The 13,097-nt window shown below is 35.7% G+C and overlaps 1 pseudogene; it reads right to left on the bottom strand.

Moving 5' to 3' along the window:
• Window positions 1-8,372: 8,372 nt before the first annotated feature.
• Window positions 8,373-9,867, bottom strand: LOC143618882 (UDP-glycosyltransferase 73C4 pseudogene; annotated as a pseudogene).
• Window positions 9,868-13,097: the final 3,230 nt, after the last annotated feature.

Here is a 13,097-nt window from a genome sequence, read left to right on the forward strand (position 1 = left end):
AGCAACATTACCTATCCATTGTTTCAACAAAAACTGAGATATATTTAAATGTCTTGCAGCAAAGTACACTAAAACAAAATTAACTATTCTTTTACCTTCATCTTCTTTAATTTAAATCATGTTTAGTTTTTGATGAAACATTGGATAAGTAATGTTCTTGGGCAGCAAATTAAACCCATTTAATGCTTCCTAATGCTTTACACGATTCAAAATCAAGAGATAACATTCTTTACACGGTTTCTCAATCCTTTTACACAGTAGCAATCACTAGATAATCTTATCCAATATTGTTTCCCTACCATTGGATAAAACCAACAAACTAAACCCAATTAAACTAACACCCCACCCAATTTTCATCCCAATAAAATCTTGGAAACATAATTGATTTTTACCAGTCTAAAATAAAACCTACATTAATAAACGCATATAGCATTCTTTGTAAAGCCAATCAAACCTAACAACATTACTTATCCATTTTTTCAACAAAAACTGAAATATATTTAAATGTCTTGCAGCAAAGTACACTAAAAAAATTTACTATTCTTTTAATTTCATTTTCTTTAATTTAATCATATTTAGTTTTTGTTGAAACAATGGATATGTAATGTTGTTGGGCGGCAAACTAAACTCATTTAATGATTCTCAATGCTTAACACGATTAAATTCAAAAGATAACATCCTTTACACAATTTCCCAATGCTTTTACTTAGTCACTATCACTAGAGAATATTATCCAATAATGCTTCCCTTTCCTTTGATAAAACCAGCAAACTAAACCCAATCAAACTAACAACCTCACCCATTTTGCATCCCAATAAAATATTGGAAGCACAATTGATTTCTACCAATCTAAAAGAAAACCAACATTAATAAATGCATATATCATTCTCGTAAAGCCAACCATGCCCAACAACATTACCAATCCATTTTTTCAACAAAAATTGAAATATATTTAAATGTCTTGCACCAAAGTACACTGAAACAAAATTAACTATTCTGTTATTTAAATCATATTTCAGTTTTTATTGAAACAATGGATAGGTAATGTTGTTGGGTAAAAATAGCAAACTAAACCCAGTTAATGCTTCCCAATGCTTTACACGATTTAAATTCAAGAGATAATATTCTTTACATGATTTCCCAAAGCTTTTACCTAGTCACAATCATCATAACATTTTATCCAATAAAGCTTCCCTTCCCTTAGATAAAACCAGCAAACTAAACCCAATTAAACTAACAACCCCACCCATTTTCCATCCCAATAAAATCTTGGAAACCCAATTGTTTTTTACCAATCTAAAAGAAAACCAACATTAATAAACGCATATATCATTCTTGTAAAGCCAACACACCCAACAACATTACTTATCCATTGTTTCAATAAAAACTGAAATATATTTAAATATCTTACAGGAAAGTACACTGAAAAAAATTAACTATTCTTTGTCTTGCAGCAAAATACATTGAAACAAAATTAACTCTTTTCCTATCATCTTCTTTAATTTAAATCATATTTCAATTTTTGTTGAAACAATGGAGAGGTAATGTTGTTGGGTAAAACCAGCAAACTACACCCAATTAATGCTTCCCATTGATTTACACGATTTAAATTCAAGAGATAACATTCTCTACACGATTTCCCATTCTTTTACTTAGTCACAATCATCAGAGAATCTTAGCCAATAATTCTTCCCTTCCCTTGGATAAAACCAACAAACTAAACCCAATTAAACTAACAATCCCACCAATTATTCATCGCAATTAAATCTTGGAAACACAGTTGATTTCTACCAATTTAAAAGAAAACCAGCATTAATAAATGCCTACATCATTACTCTAAAGCCAGCCAAACCCAACAACGTCACCTATCCATTATTTCAACAAAAACTGAAATATATTTAAATGTCTTGTAGCAAAGTATGTAATATCTCAAAAAAATACAATATTTATTTTGGGTTAAAAATGTCAACTTTGAAAATAGAAAGACCTAAAAATATTTTAATAATAAATATGGTAAATGAATAATATATATAGTGTATGTCCCAAAACGACCACCGAACGGTTTTGCTCTCGATAAGCGTGTCGAGACGGGTGTGGTAAATCAAACGATCGGACAAAAATATAAAGATAATAAGTATAGTGAACGACTCCGTAATGGGTAAAAAATTAATAACATTAAACTAGAACCGACCCACCCAAGGTGAGCTCCCCTTGGGTGGTGATTTACATCTTACAAAACACACACTATAGAAGAAAACAAGTTTCCTATTTATAGCTAAACATATTCTAGAAGATCCCCTCCCGTTGAAGTTAAACGCATGTTGAAGCACTCGTTTCGTGTCCGGTTTCCTCGATGGCTTTAATTATTTTCTTGACCATAATATAATTAACGGTTTTCGTAATTTGATATTGCAAACCACACTTTTTGGCCTTACATATAGATTATATTAAATTGGAAGAATTCCATAATTAAGGAAATGGGGGGAATGAAATCCATCCCACATAGAAAGGAAGAAAATGGAACTACTTCACATAGGTTTAAATAAGGATAATAAAGTTCATCTTGCATTGAAAGTGGAAAACTTTTGGAAGCTTTTTATAAGGAGAAGAGTTTTCATAGTAATATTTTTATATGATATGCATGCACCAGTGGTCCTAGCGGAGGGTGCGAAGCACCCAACACACATGCGCTCGGGCGATGGGCGCAATGTAGCGCTTTTATGGCGCACATTGCACTTCGCATGCCCGTCACGATACGCGATCAGCCAAAATCAACCCGTCATCGCGGTGGTCTGATAGACCGAGACACGTGTTCCACCACGTGTCCCCACATGGCACCAAGTGTCAGGCCACGTAGCATACGTGGCAAGGCTACTGGTGACGCGACGAGGCTAGTCGCGATACGCAATGGCCTACCAAAGGTCAATCGCGTACCGCGATGGATTATTATATTGAAAAATCGGCCGCCTGATCCATCACGATACATGATGGATCATTTTCAAGACCCATCGCGTACCACGACGGGTCAACTGATCAACCCTATAAATAGGGCGACCAACCTTCATTTTTCATCATCCATCCTTACTCTCACTCTATAATTCTCTCTCACTGCCTCATTATCCGTGCCCAACACCGACGATACCTCGAAGTTTGTGCCACCGAAAAGTAACCCGGCATTCTATCTCGAAGTACGTGCACGACCCGGCGACCGCCAACTTCGCCTCGATTTGCATGCCAAAAGAGTTGGTCAAAATTACCTCGAAAAGCGTGCGTGTGCGGAAGTGTTGCCCAAGAATCTAGGTGATTACTAAGCAATTCAAGGTAAGGGTTCTGCCCGAATAAAATATTATTATAATATTAAATTAAGCTTAGACACTAGTCGAGAGTATACTCGATACCTCAAAAGAATAAACAAACAAAAATATAATAAGAGATATGAATAATAAATAATTATGTGTTAATAATGAAAATATTATTTAATTTCTTAAATAAAGAAAATATACATTTCTTCGAGAAGAAGAAACGTAGTGTTAAGAAAAAGATGATTTGAACTAAGGTTCAAAAAGAAAAGATAATCAAGGTAAAAGAATATGCGAATAAGACTAAAGGTCTTAAGCTAGATCGTTGATCTAGTAATAAAAATGGTTATACTCGTACTATAGGTCCGAGAAAACAAGAAAGACAAACTCAATCAGCGAAGTGAAGTTGATCAAACAAAATGTGAATACGCCCCAAACTTTTATAACTAGTTTAATCGAGTCAATTAAGTTGATTACATGAGATTATGTATCTCTAAAACGTTATAAACAAAACTAATCTCTAGCCCTCAAGCTATCGTGTACTTTTGTCTGGATCCTTTCATATGTGATTATACGGTGGTGACACCGCGCCACATCTGGTTATGCCTTCGCCATGACGAGCCGGACCTAAGTAATATCCGATAGAGTGGAATCATATGTATACTGATGGTAGCTAAGTAATCTCGAACGATGCAGTGTTTGCTGAGCGGTTTCGAGTTAAGCTTAAGTTTATAATTGTGATTTAGTTTTTTTAACTTGATTATTCCAAATCCATGATGGGCCGAGACCCAAGTTATGTCTCGAGGGGTAATTAAGTAGATAAAATATTTTTGCGTCAACTTATTCACTGTTTTACAGGTAATGAAGATTAGGTTCTTGGGAACGAAGTAGCCATTAGGCGATCTGATGGCTCAGATAAATCTTTTGTTTTATTAAATGTAAATGGTGGTTTTAAGGAACAATATATCTTTTGTAAACTTTAAACGTGTATTTTTATAATCCCGTGTTTTGAGTATATATAAATACGTTAATATTATATCCACGCCATTCCGCTAATAAACCAAAACTCTGATTTAATTATAAAAACGGTACCAACTATGAGTCACACGCCTAAGTTTAAAATGGGGTGTGACATAGTACACTGAAACAACATTGACTCTTTTACCTTCATTTTCTTTAGTTTTAATCATATTTCAGTTAGTGTTGAAACAATGGATAGGTAATGTTCGGTAAAACCAGAAAACTAAACCCAGTTAACACTTCCCAATGCTTTACACGATTTAAATGCAAGAGATAACGTTCTTTACACGATTTCCCAATGTTTTTACTTAGTCACAATCATCAGAAAATCTTATCCAATAATGCTTCCTTTCCCTTGGATAAAACCAGCAAACTAAACCCAATTAAATTAACAACCGCACCAATTTTGCATCCTAATAAAATCATGGAGAAACAATTATTTCTATCAGTCTAAAAGAAAACCAACACTAATAAATGCATATATCATTCTTGTAAAGCCAATCAAACCCAACAACATTATAAATCTGTTGTTTCAACAAAAATTAAAATATATTTAAATGTCTTGCAATAAAGTACGCTGAAACAAAATTAACTATTCTTTGTCTTGCAGCAAGTACACTAAAGCAAAATTAACTATTCTTTAACCTTCATCTCCTTAAATTTAAGTCATATTTAGATTTTGTTGAAACAATGGATAGGTAATGTAGTTGGGTAGCAAACTAAACCTATTTATTGCTTCCCAATGCTTTACACGATTAAATTCAAGAGATAACATTCTTTACACGATTTCCCAATGCTTTTACTTAGACACAATCATCAGAGAATCTTACCCAATAATGCTTCCCTTCCCTTGCATAAAACCAGCAAACAAAACCCAGTTAAACTATCAACCCCGCCCATTTTGCATCCCAATATAATCATAGAAAAGAAAACCAACATTAATAAATGCATATATCATTCTTGTAAAGCCAACCAAACCCAACAACATTACCTATTCATTGTTTCAACAAATACTAAAATATATTAAATGACTTGCAGCAATGTGCACTTAAACGAAATTAACTATTCTTTGGGTAAAACCAGCAAACTAAACCCAACTAGTGCTTCCCAATTATTTACATGAATCAAATTCATGAGATAGCACTCTTTACACGATTTCCCAATGCTTTTACGTATTCACAATCATCAGAGAATCTTATCCGATAATGGTTCCCTTCCCTTGGATTAACCGAGCAAACTAAACCCAATTATACTAACAACCCCACCCATTTTGCATCCCAACAAAATCATGGAAACACAATTGATTTCTATCCATATAAAATAAAACCAGCATTAATAAATGCATATATCATTATTGTAAAGCCAATCAAACCCAACAACATTGCATGTCCATTGTTGAAACAAAAACTCAAATATATTTAAATGACTTGTAGCAAAGAACCCTGAAACAAAATTAACTATTCTTTGTCTTGCAGCAAAGCACACTAAAACAAAATTAATTATTCTTTTACCTTCATCTTCTTTAATTTAAATCATATTTCAGTTTTTCTTGAAACAATGGATAGGTAAAGTTGTTGGGTAAAACCAGCAAACTAAACCCAAATAGTGTTTCCCAATGCTTTACACGATTTAAATTCAAGAGATAACATTCTTTACATGATTTCGCAATGCTTTTACTTAGTCACAATCATCAAAGAATCTTATCCAATAATGCTTTCATTCCCTTAACCAGCAAACTAAACCCAGTTTAACTAACAATCCCACACATTTTGCATCCCAATGAAATCTTGAAAACACAATTGATTTCTACCAATCTAAAAGAAAACCAACATTTATAAATGCATATATCATTATTGTGAAGCCAATCAAACCCAACAACATTAATGTCCATTGTTTCAACAAGAACTGAAATGTATTTAAATGTCTTGAAGCAAAGTACACTGAAACAAAATTAACTACTCTTTGTCTTGCAGCAAAGTACACTTAAACAAAATTAACTCTTTTATCTTCATATTCTTTAATTTAAATCATTTTTAGTTTGTCCTGAAACAATGAATAGGTAATGTTGTTGGGTAAACCAAAAAACTAAACCCAACCAGTGCTTCCCAATGCTTTACACGATTTAAATTCAAGAGATAACATTCTTTACACGATTTCCTAATGCTTTTACGTAGTCACAATCATCAGAGAATCTTATCCAATAATGTTTCCCTTCCCTTGGATAAATCGAGCAAACTAAACCAAATTAAACTAACAACCTCATCCATTTTGTATCCCAATAAAATCATGGTAACACAATTAATTTCTACCAATCTAAAAGAAAACCAACATTAATAAATGCATATATCATTATTGTAAAGCCAACATAACCCAACAACATTATATGTCCATTGTTTAAACAAAAACTGAAATATATTTAATTGTCTTGCAGCAAACTTAAACAAAATTAACTATTCTTTTACCTTCATCTTCTTTAATTTAAATCATATTTCAATTTTTCTTGAAACAATGGATAGGTAAAGTTGTTGGGTAAAACCAGCAAACCAAACCCTACCGGTGCTTCCCAATATTTTACACGATTTAAATTTAAGAGATAACATTCTTTACACGATTTCTCAATACTTTTACTTGGTCATAATCATTAGAGAATCTTATCCAATAATGGTAGAGGATTATGCCAGTTTGGTGGGGAGTCCCACTTCAATCCTTGAGTATGGAGTTGGTTTAGAAAAAAGGTTTATAGTTTAGAAGTAGTTTAGGTTGTCGTAAAAAAACGATATTAACTAATAATAATGACTCAGCCCATTCACCTTAGTTAGTAAACTAAGCCCAACTCGTTTAACCATATAGTTACCTCCCAACTAGTTTACACTAGTTAAAAGTCCAAGTTCATGTTTTAGACTCTTACTTAGAGGTGCACAAATCGGGTATTATAAAAACCGGGTTCAGGTATGACCGGGTATTGAAAAATCTGGTATTAGTAACAATCGGGTCGGGTTCGGGTCGGGTATTGGCTTGAAAAACCATACCCTGTGTACCGGGTTCGGGTAGGGTATTGAACCGGGTCTTCAATACCCGGGTATTTGAAGACCCTATTTTCGGGTACTGAAAAAAACCCGTTTTATGGGTTTTGAATACCCTATTTTCCGGGTATTAAAAAAAAAACCTATTTTCTACAGTTTTCTTCTATTAACGGGTCTGCCTCATTTTGTTATCCTAACTCCATTTTTTTGCATACAAACTTCAAGGTTCATTCAAACATACATAAACAACTAAACAATGATACAAAAAAACATATATTTTATGTGTTTTCAGTTGTTATTTGGTATATTAAAAGGTGTTGCTCTAAACAAGTATTTATATCATATACGTGCTTCAAAAAAGATCCGTCGGAAAACGACTATAGATCTGTGGACAGCCACACAAAAACATGTGAACAAGCACTAATATCCTAGCATGCAAAAAATCCGATTCGGGTATGCAAAAAACCCGGGTTTCGGGTATAACTAGAACCGGGTTTCGGGTGTAGTTTAAACCGGGTTTCGGGTATACCTAGAACCGGGTTTCGGGTATTATCGGGTTTAGATCGGGTACGGGTTCGGGTTCGGGTTTCAACATTAAAAGTCATACCCTATCAGTACCCGTAGCTATCAGTACCCTACGGATAGGGTCGGGTTCGGGTATTAAAAACCCGGGTTTTAGAAAAACCGGTTCCGGTTTTTTTTTTTGGTCCGGTTCCAGGTTCGGGTTTTTTGTGCACCTCTGCTCTTACTTGTGTAACACATTAAGAAGTATTCTGCGCAATCAAAGTGTTGTGGCTCATTTACGATAACCTAACCCATTTATGTTATTGTGTTCGGCCCAAACCATATGGATTTGTAACCCAACTCAAGTTATCTAAACCGAGGTTTATCAATTGAATGTATTGTTATTTCAAACATTTGAATAGATTAATCACGTATATAACTAAAAAATATTTTACAAAAAAAAAGTTACACACTTGTAGCCTGTAGGTATGTGTTAACTCAACCCAACATGATATATTTCAACCTGGCCCATTGGTTAGATCAACAATCCTTAACTTAAACTGTTTGCATGATGCCTTATGTCTTGAATCAACAAGGTCAAGTTCAAGTGCGAAGACCCTCCCTCTTGTATCGCGTTATTAGCTATTATTCCAAGTTCTTTAGCTCTCTTCCGTCTCTCGTTTCCTTCAATCCCGTCGTCCATAACCTTCTCAATAGCCTTCTTAACACTCTCACTCTTAACTTTTACTCCAAACCGATCTTCTTCGCCCACGTGAACAACAGAATCAGCTCCAACACTAACACCAATCCCAAGTACTTGCACTACAAGCTTCTCATTAATAAACTGCTCTGCAAACTGCGGCCATGTGATCATGGGAACACCCGCAGAAACTGACTCTAGAGTCGAGTTCCAACCACAATGTGTTAAAAACGCTCCAACTGAAGGGTGGGACAATATTACCACTTGTGGGGCCCACCCTCGGATTATAAACCCCCTACTTTTAACCCTCTCCTCGAACCCACTTTCCGTTAACCATTCCTCGACCTCTTTCTCTCTATGAACCGATTTAATCACCCAAATGAACGGGTGGTTTGACGCTTCTAGGCCTAACCCAAGCTCAATAAGTTGAGGGGTGTTAATCCTCACAAGGCTGCCAAAAGAAGCATAGATTACCGAGTTGGGTTTGTGAGAATCAAGCCAGTTTAAGCACTCTTGTCCATCGATCGAGGCTATGTTTCCTCTTTGAGATTGAGCCGAATTGTCACTATCACATAATGATAACGGTCCGATACACCAAACTTTACCCCCTCTTAGCTTCTTATACTCATTAACATATTCTTGTTCTAGCTCCTCAAAACTATTAATCACCACACCATAAGCCCTCACTTCGGAATCCCTAGCACGCTGACGAAACTCACTCGTGTCAACTGAGCTCGGGTTAAACTCGGCTGGGAGCTGGCTTCTTGTGAACTCAATCCTATCAGGCAAACCCGGGACAACAAATGGTTGTGAGTCAGGCAAACCTTTAAACACCTCGGAAACATACAAATTATTGCAACATAACTCATTAAAACAGCTCATCCCATCAAACATGATTCTAGGAACATGATGCTTATCCGCAAAATCACCCGTCCAAGACATGTACTTATCCGAAATTACACAATTCGGACGAGGGTTTAGCGTTTCCCAACGTTCTTCCAACTTTTGTTGTAGCATGCCAATGGCAGACAAGAAGTTTGGGACAAAATCCATACTCGGGATCTTATCCGTGCTTTCACATCCTTCGGGTAAGCCAGCCTCTGCTGCTGGAAATGGGAGCTCAAGGAAACGGACGGGTAGTCCGGATTTGATGGCTTCGGTTAGTGTGGCGCTATAACGAGTGACGTTGAGAGGCGTGGTGGCGATTGTGACCGTAACGTTGGGTTGTTTTGCTAGGAGTTTGGCCATGTCTATCATGGGAATGCTGTGGCCAGGGGCTATGTGAGGAACTAGAAGGAAGTGAAGTTTGTTGGTGGCCATGATTGATTGTTGTGTGAGTTTTGTTTGGTAAGATTTGGTATATTTATAGAAGAGAAATTATGGATCATTTATTAATAATAATAATAATAATAATAACAATAATAATAATATCTTGGAACGTGATATATGTTTTGAAAAGTATGAGTCAAGATCGTGAAAGGTTTGCTTCCTTGGTCTTTCATGGTCAGGATATAATCACGTGGTAAAAGAGAAGTAAAAGTCAACACAACACGTAACTAACATAGAAAGGTCAAAGTGGTTAAAAGAGACTAGACCATGAATTATTATTATTGTTTAATGATTTATGTTTGGGTATAATAAAATTCATTTTGTATTTTTTTATGTATAAAGGGAATGGAGGCTAAAAGAGTACATTTTGTTTTTTTTTTCTTATCAATAAAGGGAATTGAAAAGTACACAAATGTATAAAAAAAACTTATAGATAAAATCATAAATATGAAATACGAAACTATAAAAGTAGGCCTTTCTCTTGTGTTTTTAATTGTATTTCATTATATATTATTATTACTGTTAGAATTTTAGTTATGCGAGTTTATTTAGGTTTTTGTTTTTAATTGTTTTTCTATTTTATACTTTGTAATGATTATAATGATTAAATACGTGTGTTTGTGTGTTTGTGTTTGTTAGGTTCATTATATTTTTTAACACTTGGGCTCTTTCAATTGAGATGTATGCTTATTAAATTTTTAACGAACTAATATAAACGAAAACGAACATGTTAATTTTTTTAAACGAACAAACATGATTACAAATATTTGTCTTATTAAAAAAGGGCGGTTGATGTATGTGACGACGGTTGTTGATGCATGAGAGGGGAGGTTGACGACGGTGCGTGGTAATCGGAAATAACCGGTAAATGAAAAGGATAAACTAGCGACAGAGAACGACAGAACATGTAGAAAAGAGAAATTAAATTAGGCATTGATAATGAAAAAGTTTCACAAATAGATGAGATTTATACCTGTTTAAGGGTTATCCGGGTTTGGTAAAGACCCATGACCCGCGAAAATTATTGTTTGATTATGAAAGGATTTCACAAATAAATGAAATGTTATAACTCATTTAAGGACTATCTGGGTTTCGTGAGACCCATACCCGCAAATTCGGGTCAAACGCATGAGAAGTCTCAAATCACAAACCAAGCAATCTTGTGGATTGAAACTGAGAGAGAGTAAGGAACAACCAGAGAGCAGCGACACATAGGATTTTTGTAATGATCGAATATAGATATTTATATGTAATTGCAGATTTGCAGTTAATATAAGTGCTAAGTATCTGGTTTGGGTTTTGTGTTGTGAGTGCTTAGCATCGAGCCTAATGGTGTTCGAAAAGGAGCTAACATGAATGAGACATTGGTGCTCAAAGTTGTGTGTTTGAAGCTGTGAAAGCTATGAAAATTAAATGAAAAGAACCAAGGAACAAGTGAGAAATCGTCCCACATTGGTGACTGGTGAGGAACAAGTGAAAAAACCAAGGAACAAACTTGAATCGTATCCTAAATTCCTCTTACAATTTCTTCTCCAACGACTCATCTCCTCTTAAATTACGGTTAACCTTCAAGTTTTCAACAGCCCTTCAACCCCTTTTTTGGAGGCGCCGCTTGTATTTTTTACGATTTTCAGACTGTTTTATCTTTCTTATCTAAATACTTCTAATCTTAGAATTTTATATTTTAAGTATCAAGTACATTGAGCTAAAGCCCATTTATCTATCAATGGTTCAAAGTTCCAATTGCCATCTTATCCAACGGGCGTAAAAAGTCTGTTTAAATCAATGAAGCGGGAGACAAACTCGTCCTTACAACCATTTATGAATGATTGAATGAATGATATTCATTGATTTAAACAGCAACAGACATTTTACACCCGTTGAATAAGAAGGCAATCGTAATTTTTAACCACCGACTGGTAAATGGGTTTAACCTTACTGTGCTGGATATTTAACAAAAACGAAGATAAAACAGTTTGAAAATCATTGAAATTGTAACAAAATTCAACCCACAGCTAAAAATCTTCCTCATTCGGCACAAAGTATAAAATCATATCAACCGTGTCACAAATTTGGTTCAAACCCAACCCTCACTGCTTTACGCCTTTCACCCCTAAAAAGGCGACCGGTATAAACAACATTTTACTAGTCCGAATGGTTAGCAAGATATTAGCGAGTCTCGTGAGTTTTCACTAAAATTATCCAAAAAAAATGCCTCAAAATCTTTTTTGACGCATCAACTGTCACAAATTAGATTTGAATCCACCTGTGAATATAAGTTGTATCTGTTAGGATTAAACGCACACACGAAACCGAACACACACGAAAGCAATAAACGAACACGAGGATTTAACGTGGTTCGGTCTAAACTGACCTACGTCCACGGGTGGCAACTAGGTATATCTTTATTGAGTGACAAATATTACAAGTACATAATGTTGTTTATATAGAGACTGAACTAGGGTTAGTAAATTATTATGCAAGAAATCTAAACCGGGCCGGGCTTGGGCCCGACCGCCCACACCCGTCTCCTCTTTTGACTTCATATAATAAACCGGGCCAACAAGGCCTACGAACCCAACAATCTCCCACTCGGAGGCCTTGAGTACTCTCGTCTGCACTCCTGATAGTACTTCTGTAATCTGAACATTAAACTTCTTCTAGTTGCCACCGCCTTCTCATCAATTAACCTGAAGGCCCGTTGAAGCTCCCCGGAGTTCCAACACGTCAGTCACGGCTGAAACTGCCCCTGACCCATTCTCTGTCCCTACCGGCTCCCACTGTAACGAACTACCGGATCCTGAGATAACCTGAGAACAAACACTCTCCATATTCAGCAAGTAATTCATTGGAGAGACTTTTACAGCTGGAATACTGGTTTTCTTAATCCACTGTCGACCTGGAACTGTAACTGAAACACGACCTGTGCTCCCACTGTCACGATGTCCCCCAACTGATTTAACCTTCCTAGCTCGTTCATCCTGAATCTTCACTTTGGCTCTGGGTTTGTTACTTGCAAAACGAACCTTCTTCTGCCCACGAGATTCTGTGAACCGGACTTTGTCTTTCACCAAAACTGGATCCACTCCTTTCGGTGACATATCGACCATATACAACGAACCCATTTTCTTGCCACGAGCAACCACGAGATTCCCTTTGACTACTTTCCACTGCCCATTCCCGAACTTAACATCGTGCCCTTGGTCATCCAACTGCCCAACT

Source organism: Bidens hawaiensis, unplaced genomic scaffold (genome assembly GCF_021521415.1).
Source record: "Bidens hawaiensis isolate Kalapana, Puna unplaced genomic scaffold, B.hawaiensis_p1.1 tig00002343_1, whole genome shotgun sequence".
Lineage (NCBI taxonomy): Eukaryota > Viridiplantae > Streptophyta > Magnoliopsida > Asterales > Asteraceae > Bidens > Bidens hawaiensis.